The sequence below is a fragment of the Sphaeramia orbicularis genome, chromosome 13 (assembly GCF_902148855.1).
Source record: "Sphaeramia orbicularis chromosome 13, fSphaOr1.1, whole genome shotgun sequence".
NCBI classification, from domain to species: domain Eukaryota; kingdom Metazoa; phylum Chordata; class Actinopteri; order Kurtiformes; family Apogonidae; genus Sphaeramia; species Sphaeramia orbicularis.
In genome coordinates this window covers 24,846,366-24,857,542 of record NC_043969.1, presented here as the reverse complement: position 1 = coordinate 24,857,542, position 11,177 = coordinate 24,846,366, and positions in this window count along the sequence as shown.

Here is an 11,177-nt window from a genome sequence, read left to right as displayed (position 1 = left end):
AAAATAAATGTGTGAGTTAGTATAGAATACACACTAACATATTCACTCACCATTAGTACATGTCTGAATACTAAATGTTTAAATCCTGAATCCATAATTTATAAATAATGAAAACGCAATCATTAAGCACATTGTAGATGAGCTTATTAATGATGAGTAAAACCATTATAACTGTGCTTATAAACCATATATTAATGAGCATTCATGTCAGAAATATGCTTTATAAATGATGAATTCAGTATTTGTTAATGCTTAACTAATGCTTCATAGTGTGTACTTATTATAAAGTGTTACCATACTTTTAAGTTAAGAACATACAATTCAATGAGATGAGACAAAATAAGATAAGACTTAGTGGGGAAATTCAAGTATCTCTGTAGCAAGGATAACAGTGATGTAGTGATAAAATATGAAGAATATAAAATAAAGATATAATATAGTAATAAAAGAATCTTCACTTATACAGACATTTATAAACCAGTGAAGAAGACTGTACAGCGAAAACAACTGGACATGACCTTAAAACCTTCCTGTTTTATTCAAAGGTTTTTTTTTTTCTAAATTAAGAAATATGGAGTATAATTTATCAGGGTTGTTTGTAAAGTGACAACAAACGTAAAATCTAAAATCAAAGAACTTGGTGATGAATTTTAAGTTCTGTAGCTTTCTGTTGAGTTTGTAAAATATATGAGTTGCTTTACAGAATTATTTAAATGTTACATAATTTTAGGAACATGATTTAATTTTGACTCATTCATGGGTATTTATTTCTATTGTATTGCTGGTACTCTGTGTAATTTAACGGAGGGATATAAGATCAGCAAAAATAAGTCTGACTTCAGCTAAAAAATATAAATGATTAAAGAAAGTAAAGCATAACACTATTATAAAATTAAAGATGACTTTGTTACACCAAGGTGGCCAAGTAATAATACAAAAAAATGCAACAGATAAAATGTCCTTATGTTACTGTATTCAGCATTCATTTATTTTTCATCGTCATCTGTATCTGATCTTATTCAGCCCTCAGGCACTCACTTCATCACATCCCACCATCATTCTCCAGTCCCACCCACATAAACAGTTTTTATTGTGTGTCAACATTTGCAGGATTCATTTATTTAATTGCAACTTCTAGACCTTCTTGTTACACTGCTGAAGATGAATTTGGCTTTATGTTCTGTAGGAGGATTTTAGGTTAGTTCAGATGTTAAATATAAAATCATAAAAATGAACAGTGAGACTGTGGGACCTAATGCATGAGCAGTTGCATCATTCAATAAACTGATCATTTCTGTCCTCCACGAAAATCTTTTCACTTTAACTTTACACACCCATATTTGGCTTTTCTGCATTTCCTTCATGGGATGCCTTTCATTGTTTTTCATAAGTTACACCCAAACAAGTTATTTACAGCTATGTGAAGTATGTACCGCTGTGGTCTAAAGATTTAGATCAGTTTTAGTTGGTTTTGTTCTGCATGACATGAACTACACAGATGTCACTTACTCCTGCCAAGTTAATTCAGGCAAATTAGCAAACATGTAAAGATACCCGAGCCTTTACAAGAATGAGTGTGTGCAACATCAACATGTATAAACTAGTCTTTGAATTTGATGAATATGTGAAGTAGAGTTGAGTTTTGAACAGATTAACTTCTTGGAGATGGGGAGAGGTTCTCTTTAGTTTCAGCATATGACTTTTTAATCTGCAAAGCAAACATAAAATAAGATAAGATAAGATAAGATAAGATAAGATAAGATAAGATATGACTTTATTTATTCCACCGTGGGTAAATTTCACCGTTAACAGCAGCAACAAACAACAAGCAAGTGCAGAGAAAAGACAGGTAGAAAAACAGACAAATGAAAAATGAAATATAAGAGAAAATGTAAGAAATTTGGTAGTTATATAAATATTTAATGCAAATTTACAGTTTGAATTAAAGTTAAATATTATTTAAATATTTTCATTGCATAAGCAATGAAAAAAACATTGTCAATGTTTAGATTTTGCTACAACTCAAGAATATAAATTCAATACTGTGCAAACTATGCAAAAGTTCTAGACCAACACTGGGTTTGTTGGTTTAATAGAGTTGTAATGACTCTACTAATCCAATAAAGCCATTTGTAAGCATAGTGCCCCTCAGCCTCTTGGTATTGTTTACGTTATCTTTGATCGTTCTGACACAGTTATGTGTGGAGCATTTCTGTTAACAACACATGGAGATAAATGACACCCTTGGCTGTTCCTCTATAGAAATAACTTGTTTAACAATGATGGCATGTTTGCATAATGGTAGACCAAACCTACGTGTCACTCTTCAAAAATTTAACGTTGCCATTACGGTTTAAATTTTGCAAAATACACCCCTTACTTTCCTTTATTTGTTTACTTTATAGATTGTTTTCTAAAATGAGTGATTATTTTGTCTGGACAGGATTGGCAAAAGAGAATATATTTTGTTCTCTAAAGAATCAGAAAATGTCTGGTATTATGAATCATATTTATTTCCAAATGAATGTCTTTATTCTCCAAAGTATACTTGAGTAAATGAGTTTGAATAGTCCTCTATCCCCATGTGTAACCACTACAGCAAAATAAAAATGGGCAATCATCAAAATGAAAGAGGCAATCAAAAAAGGATCATATTCAGAGGCTCAGTCAGTTTGTCAATTTAAAGACCGCAACCTCTGTCCTTTTCATCTCATCATGATTCACGTACATTTAGAGATGAACATTTAATGTATCCTTGAGTGTAGAGCTTTTTGGTTTTTCCCTGTACAACATCCTTCCTGCATCTATTTGTGATTATACCGATGCTCAAAGGTTCAAAGAACTGACAGAGAACGTCATTGTCTTTAACTTGTTGTAATATGAAACAATGACTGCAATTACTACTTATGACTACTAAGTGACTGAGCTGTAAGTTAGCCACGGCTTTGTTTCTGGTGTGAATAAATCCTTGAATTTTTTTTTTTTTCTGTCAAATAGCCAATACTAATGCACCTACTGTACTGTATATGCTCATGTTAAATATACCACATGACTTATGGACTAAGCATGTTCCTTAATGTCCAGGAAGCAATACAAGATTAATATTTTATTTACTAGTTAATATGAACCTTATTATATTCAACTAAGTTTCTTTCCTCCTTATCTGGGCTTATATCCATCACTAGGGACATGCCAACATAGTCTATATTGGTGGGCATTTGGGGAAACCTGCACAGCAAGACTACCTTTCCACTCCTAAAGGTCAAACCATCCCTGTAGGTGAACTCTACCGGCTTTTATTTCAGTATCTAAATAATCTTTTTTTTTTTTTTTTTTTTTTTTAAATCTAATTGTAGTTTTTACTTCTGCTGTAGCTTGATGATACAGTAGGTTTCAGGACCATGGCATCCTCCTTGTCCATGTGGATCAATAACACGACCTCTTCTGCTCTGATGCTGCCCATTGCCAACACTGCTGCAGCTACATCATGGCTTGGATGTATGAGATGAGTAGGATCACCCAGCCTTTGACATGAAGCAACAAGTTAAACAGACATGCTAAAAACAGCATCAGCACATGTAAATTATAAATGGACTTGCACTTATATAGTCACATTCACCCATTCACACACACACACACACACACACACACACACACACACACACACACACACACACACACACACACACACACACACACACACACATACACACACACACACTTGCACTTATATAGTCACATTCACCCATTCACACACACAAATACTCACACATTCATACACCACTGCAACACTGGGGGAAGAGAAGGGGGAGAAGGAGGAAGGAGGAATACCCCTTGGCTGGTCTAGTCCCTGGGCTGTGGCTGTGTTACTGGGGAGGCTGGAGGTCATGTGGGAGGGTGATGGTGTCCTCCCCTCCTAAGGCTCTGTGTGCTTGGCTCCACCCCCCATAGCCATATTAATTCAAAGTAAGTAATATAAACTGTAACTGATATGCACTGATATAAAATTATTATAAATATTTAATTATTTTACCCATTTTTACTGTTATTGTGGCTGCCTCCGTCACTGCTGCCATCACAGTAATGACAAATAAGACTGTTAGTATTATTACTATATATTTATGTGTTGTCGCTATTATCATTATCATTATTCTAATAATTATTTGCTCTCCTTTTTTCTCCCCCCTCTCCCTTTCTCCCTTTCATTCACTCCCCCCCTTCCGTTTTCCGTATCACCCCTAATCAATCCGTATTGTTTAGTTGCTCTTAATGTTTCTTATCTTTTTCATTGTAATATGATGTTGTTAGAGTTGTTGTTTGTCATTACTTTTTGTTTGTTTGTTTGTTTACTTGCCTGATTTGTCTTTTGTTTTTGTTGTTGTTGTTGTCTTTCTTCCCACTTTGTCTCGTTAACTGTATCACTAATAAAAAACAAAATTTAAAAAACTGTCACTGGGGGCAACCTGGGGTTCAGTGTCTTGCTCAGGGACACTTTGACACATGGACAGGGGTCAGGGGTCAAACCACCAACCCTGCTTGTGGATGATTTGTGCACTGAGTTAGACAAATGGAAAAGTTGTTAACACTTTTGAAATCGAAAACTGTAAAATATGTATTATACTTAATTTCCAATGGTGAACGTCCTGGTAAAGAGTTCAGCTGAAGTTTCAGATCTGTCCCTGCAGAAATTTTTGGTGGATGCCTGAGCAGCACAGACTGAAGAGGGAGCAGCACTATGTACAACTGATTGGAAGGCATGAAGTGTTTGTTTTGCTGCAAGCGTCTGATGAACAGCTATTTTCACTGGAACCACGCCCAAAGCCATCCTAGAGGGAGGCTGAAACGACTGCACACGCTCACCATTCCTAATGGTTTAGATAACATGTTATTCCTTGTTGATATGTTTGGGATTTGTGGCTGTGGTGATATCTATAATCACAGCTCCTGTCACGTTTACATTGACGTTAATGTGGCTGCAGTTTGTTTCTGGCTTCAAGTAAGTTTCATTGTGTGGAGTTGGGCTTTAAAACATTATTAGCAACATCTCAACAATATGAGGACATTTAGAGGTTTTATCTGAGATTCACCCTGATACTTGAAGCATTTTAATGTGTTTTACTTCTGCCTAACTGCTTTTACCACCTACTGATTTTATTAGTGTCTTCCTCTTTTTTTACCCCGCCCCCCAAAGGGGAGGCAAGGGGTATGATTATTGGTTCGGTTTGTTTGTTTGTTTGTTAACACTCTAGCAGCAAAACTATTGGTTGAATTCATACCAGATTGGCTTTATGGAGTGCCAGTGACCCAGAATAGATCTCTTTACATTTTGGGAGAAATAGATCAAAGTTAAAATTTTTTTATGAATTTTTAAAATCTTTTTTCTTTTCCCATTCACTTATAATGGGCGAAATTCCCATGTCTATAAAAATATCTATTTTGTTTCAATTTACTTCAAACTTGGCTCATATATATGGGTGGGGAAGCAAAATTTACAATGAACATTTAGTTGTTTTTTCTCAGCAGGCACTACGTCAGTTGTTTTGAAACCAAACATATATTGATGTCATAATCATACCTAACACTATTATCCATACCTTTTCAGAAACTTTTGCCCATATGAGTAATCAGGAAAGCAAACGTCAAAGAGTGTGTGATTTGCTGAATGCACTCGTCACACCAAAGGAGATTTCAAAAATAGTTGGAGTGTCCATAAAGACTGTTTATAATGTAAAGAAGAGAATGACTATGAGCAAAACTATTACGAGAAAGTCTGGAAGATACTATTAAAGAAGAATGGGAGAAGTTTTCACCCGAATATTTGAGGAACACTTGCACAAGTTTCAGGAAGCGTGTGAAGGCAGTTATTGAGAAAGAAGGAGGACACATAGAATAAAAACATTTTCTATTATGTACATTTTCTTGTGGCAAATAAATTCTCATGACTTTCAATAAACTAATTGGTCATACACTGTCTTTCAATCCCTGCCTCAAAATATTGTACATTTTGCTTCCCCACCCTGTAGAGGCAATTGATATGCTGACATCAGCTGGATCGATGCCAAAATAAGGTACAATACATGTGAGGGGTGGGGTTGATCGTGCCTGGTACCACTTGTTATTGATTTTACCAATGTAATGTCTTACTACTGTCACTATTTTTATGACATACTATCAACTCTTTTATTTTTTATTTTTTTTATTTTTTATTTTTTTTACCTTTTTTCACACTTCAGTTGGGTTTTGGTATTGATCTCACTGTTTGTATGTTTTCTTTCCTTTTTTAACTATTGTGTTAGTTAATTATTTCTATTTTAATTGTATATTTACTTGTATTACTTATGCAGTTTTCTACCAATTTTCTGGGTCAGCTGTGATTCTGCTGCACTCATCAGTTTTGAGCATCCTGTTTGTTTTGACTGTTAAAAATAAAATGATGACAATGACAACAATTCTTCTTCTTTTCTTCTTCTTCTTCTAACCATTCATAACTATGTCGTGTCCTCTCCATACTGTGCTCTCTGATTAACAGTTATCCCAACTCCTCCTTGACATGTAGTCTGACAGCTCTAGGGTCAGGCCTGTGCAACAGAACATCCTGAGCTGCTCTGTAGACAAATGACTTTCTGATCAATAGATGTATTTTTTTTTCTCTTTTTCCTGCTTTGGTAAGTTAAGTTGAGTGTGTCCTACTCTTTTCTATTAGCAATACCGTCTTTGACACTTCTCAAAAAGGGCAAAGGCCTTGTTTTGTATACAGAATGGTGTCATAATGATGAACACTTATAGGTTTGAGAGCTCTGAGGTAGACAGTGAGGTGCCATAGACCATTACTCACTCTAGAGAAAAAGAGATGTGTTAAAAAGCATGATTTAAGCAACACCGTATTATAATGATGTCAACATGCCTTTAAAAATTGCATTTCCTTTTATTTTCATGGAGTGTATTTATGATCACAGCATCATACCTTCAGACATTAAAAGCGGCACATTTTTATGACCAGTAGTTAAAAGAAAACTATTGTCTATACCAGGGGTGTCAAACTCATTTCAGTTCAGGGGCCACATACAGCCCAATGTGATCTCAAGCAGGCAGGTCCAGTAAAATACTAACATAATAACTAGTAAATAATGCCAACTCTAAACATTTCTCTTTGTTTTAGAGTGAAAAATTAAATGCAATTTTAACAATAATTTGCCTAAACTTATCGTTTACATGTGCATTACAACAAAGATTGCAGTGGATCTGCAAAGACGCAAAACATTTAGTATCTGGCAAAATATTGTTAAAATGACACTTATTATATTACACTTATAGACATTTCAGGTTGTACAAGTTTGTTCATATTATTCCCCTTTTTTGAGAGCATAGTTTGTGAATGTAAACATTTTCATGTAATTACCCTGCCCCCCAAAGGGGAGGCAGGGGTATTGTTTGTGGTTTGGTTTGTTTATTTGTTTGTTAACACTCCAGCAGCAAAATTATTGATGGAATTCATACCAATTTGGGTTTATAGATTGCCAGTGACCCAGAATAGAACTAATCACATTTTGGGAAAAGTGGGTCCAAGTTCCAATTTTTAATGAATTTTTTTTTCCATAATGGGCAAAATTTCAAATGTCTATAAAAACATCAATTTTGTTTCAATTTACTTAAAGAAGGCTTACGACTGTGTCCCCAGGGTCATCTTACGGGGGGTGCTCTGGGAGTTCAGGGTGGATGGCCCCCTGTTAGCTGTCTGCTTTTTGCGGACGATGTGGTCCTCTTAGTTTCATCGAGCAGTGACCTCCAGCTCTTGCTGGGGCAGTTCGTGGACGAGTGTGAAGTGGCTGGAATGAAGATCAGCACCTCCAAGTCTGAGGCCATGGTCCTCAGCTGGAAAAGGGTGGAGTGTCCATGCCGGGTGGGGTCCTACCTCAGGTGGAGGAGTTTAAGTATCTTGAGATCTTGTTCACGAGTGAGGGTAGGAGGGAGCAGGAGATTGACAGGTGGTTTGGGGGAGTGTCTGCAGTAATGCGGATGCTAAACCGGTCTGTTGTGGTGAAGAAGGAGCCAAACCCCTATGTTCTGACCCTAACCTATGGTCATGAGCTCTGGGTAATGACCGAAAGAACGAGGTCACGAGTACAAGCGGCCAAAATGAGTTTCCTCCACAGGGTGGCCGGGCTCAGCCTTAGAGATAGGATGAGGAGCTCGGACATCCGGGAGGGACTCAGTGTAGAGCCACTGCTCCTTCACGTCGAGAGGAGCCAGTTGAGGTGGTTGGGACATCTAGTGAGGATGCCTCCTGGATGCCTCCCTGGGGAGGCGTTTCAGGCATGTCCAACTAGAAGGAGACCTTGGGGCCGACCCAGGACACGCTGGAGGGATTATATGTCTGGGCTGGCCTGGGAAATTACTCGGGATTCCCCTGGTAGAGCTGGTGGATGTGGCTGGGTAGGGGGCTGTCTGGGCTCCTCTGCTGAGGATGCTGCCCCCGCGACCTGGATGTGAATAAGCGGAAGACAACTAGTACAAGTACAAGTCAGAGTATGACATATTATTATCTTTTATTTCTATTTGTCCAGTTACCATCTCTGAGGTAAAACACACCCACTGTATATCAGTGTCACCGTGAATCATCAGTTGAATTCTCCTACAGAAATCCTAAATACATGGACCTGAAAAGACCCTTCATAAAACACAGAGACCCACTACGTGAATGTATTCACATACACACACTGATATGGATAAAGGTTCATATCCAGTTTAGAGATGAGCAGCTTAAGTTAATCCCTAAAGCTGATCATTATTATCTGCTTGTATACACACGATATATGGAATGTCATCATAGAGACCAAAATCTCACATCAGACTGTGAAAATGTAAATGAAGTAATAAATGTATGGATGTTGTCACTGTCATTAAATTGTGGTTAAGTTGTTTGTTTTTGTCCATTCACATATATGATGCAGCCATGAAAGACCCAGTTTTGGGAGGTTAAAATACAATAATAGAATGGATATAAGGTGTAAATGTAGCAAAATCTATGTGTTTTAAAACAAAAAAGAAATATTACAGTCGTCAAGTTCTTTACAGTTAAATCGGTAAATGATTAAATTTTAACCAATTGGATGAATAAGGTTAGAGTAAGAAATTCATTAAAATTAATAAAAATCATTACAACTTTTGATTTCCAACTAATTTTGCATTTTTTACACATATACTCTCACGAAAGGTTTTTAATTTAATGATACTTTAATAACTAAGTCTTACATTTTTTTCCCCTCTAGATATTAATGAAATTAACTAAAAGTAAAGTGACTAGATTTGAAGTCAACTTAAAAATATTTAGGGCACAGCTACATCTTGAGGGCACATTAATTCACATTTTGATTTAAATCAGAGCTTTTCATCTGCTCAGTAATATTACCATTCCCCTTTGCCCATTATTTACTAACTATTAACGTAATGTGGATAAGCATGCAATAAGTTTACAGTAAACTTTTTATTATTATTATTATTATTATTATTATTATTATTATTATTATTATTATTATTATTATTATTATTATTATTATTAAGTGATGCAGTACATAACAAACGTGAAAGACATGATAACAAAAAAGACAAAACAAAAACAGATACTAATTACATATTCATCATTGTACTTTGGTGTGTGTGTGTGTGTGTGTGAGAGAGAGAGAGAGAGAGAGAGAGAGAGAGAGAGAGAGAGAGAGAGAGAGAGAAATGAAAGAAAAGACAAAGGAATTGGTAACAACAACAAATGATAATCCACAGACAAAAAATAAAGTTTACAGCAAACTACAATACAGCTAATTAAATCAAAATTCTGTCAAAACAGTCAAACTGATGTGATATCTCCAAAATTCAGTTGCATGATTAATCACAAGGTGTGCGCACAGATTTCAACTTGTCACCACAGTTCCTCCTTGCACTGGCAGTTTCAGTTGACATTCCAAATAAATGTCAGATCGTGAATTTGCACAGTCATACTGCAAATGACTTACTTGCCAAATCATAACCGACGTTTAATGAAATACAGTTCTGCCAAGCTTTGTTTTGTTTTTACAGGATTATAAAAGGGTAACTAACCTTGACACTACAAATAGTGCAATTAAATTTACCAAATAAAACTTAATGGAGAGCAGATCTAACATTGGGTCCGACTGGAGAGAGGAGAGACATCCTGTTTGTGATATTCATGTCCTTCTAGATCAGTGTTTTTCAACCTTGGGGTCGGGACCCCACATGGGGTCACCTGGAATTTCAAATGGGGGTCACCTGAAATTTCTAGTAATTGATAAAAAAAACAAAAAAAACAAAAAAAACCCCCCAAAAACTTACTAATGAAAAATATATACAGAGTTGACAGAGACAATCACAATACATAAAAGACCTGACAAACTGTGAAGCAGAAACTGAAGCACTGTGGTACTGTTTATCTGTCAAATGTTAATTGTGGTCAGTTTCAGATGCTGCAGCTCTTTCATAATTCATAGTTTGAGTTATTGTTTGTTCAATATTAATTGTCAGCCTTGTAAATCCAAGTTGGACTGACTGTACATATCCTGACCAAGGAAAATAAAATTCTCACTTTGTGCAGTAATCTACACCTGGCTTTACTGCCTCCATCCATAATAATATACATTATATAGACTAAATGTCATCTAAAATTAACGTTTATTTGCAACATAATATAGCAAACTATTTCATGATCAAAAACAAATTAATTTTAGTAAAAAAAAAAAAAAAAAAAAAGTCTCAGTTTTGAATGTCTGGGGTTGGCAGAAATTTGTGATGTTAAAATGGCCAAAAAGGTTGGGAACCACTGTTGTAGACTGTCAGAGTTAATGATGGCTCCAAATCCTATTGCAGTATTTTGGATTAAAATACTGTGTCCTAAATGGTTTAAAGAGAACCAAGAGAACACAACATAAATCCATTCAAAAGGGTCAATGAGGGAGAAGTTACAAACAATAGAAATGAAGGGAAATCAGTTACAATGAAGTGATTAAATGCAATTTATGGAATTCTTTTGCACGAGATTGTGTATCTGTACCTTTATGTGATGTCTGAGGGGATTTCGGAATGTCAAACTGCAGTACGCAGGGGTCAAATGAGTAGGCAGTCATGAAATCCAAAATGATTTTGTATAATCTAACCAGCAGTCTCCTGGT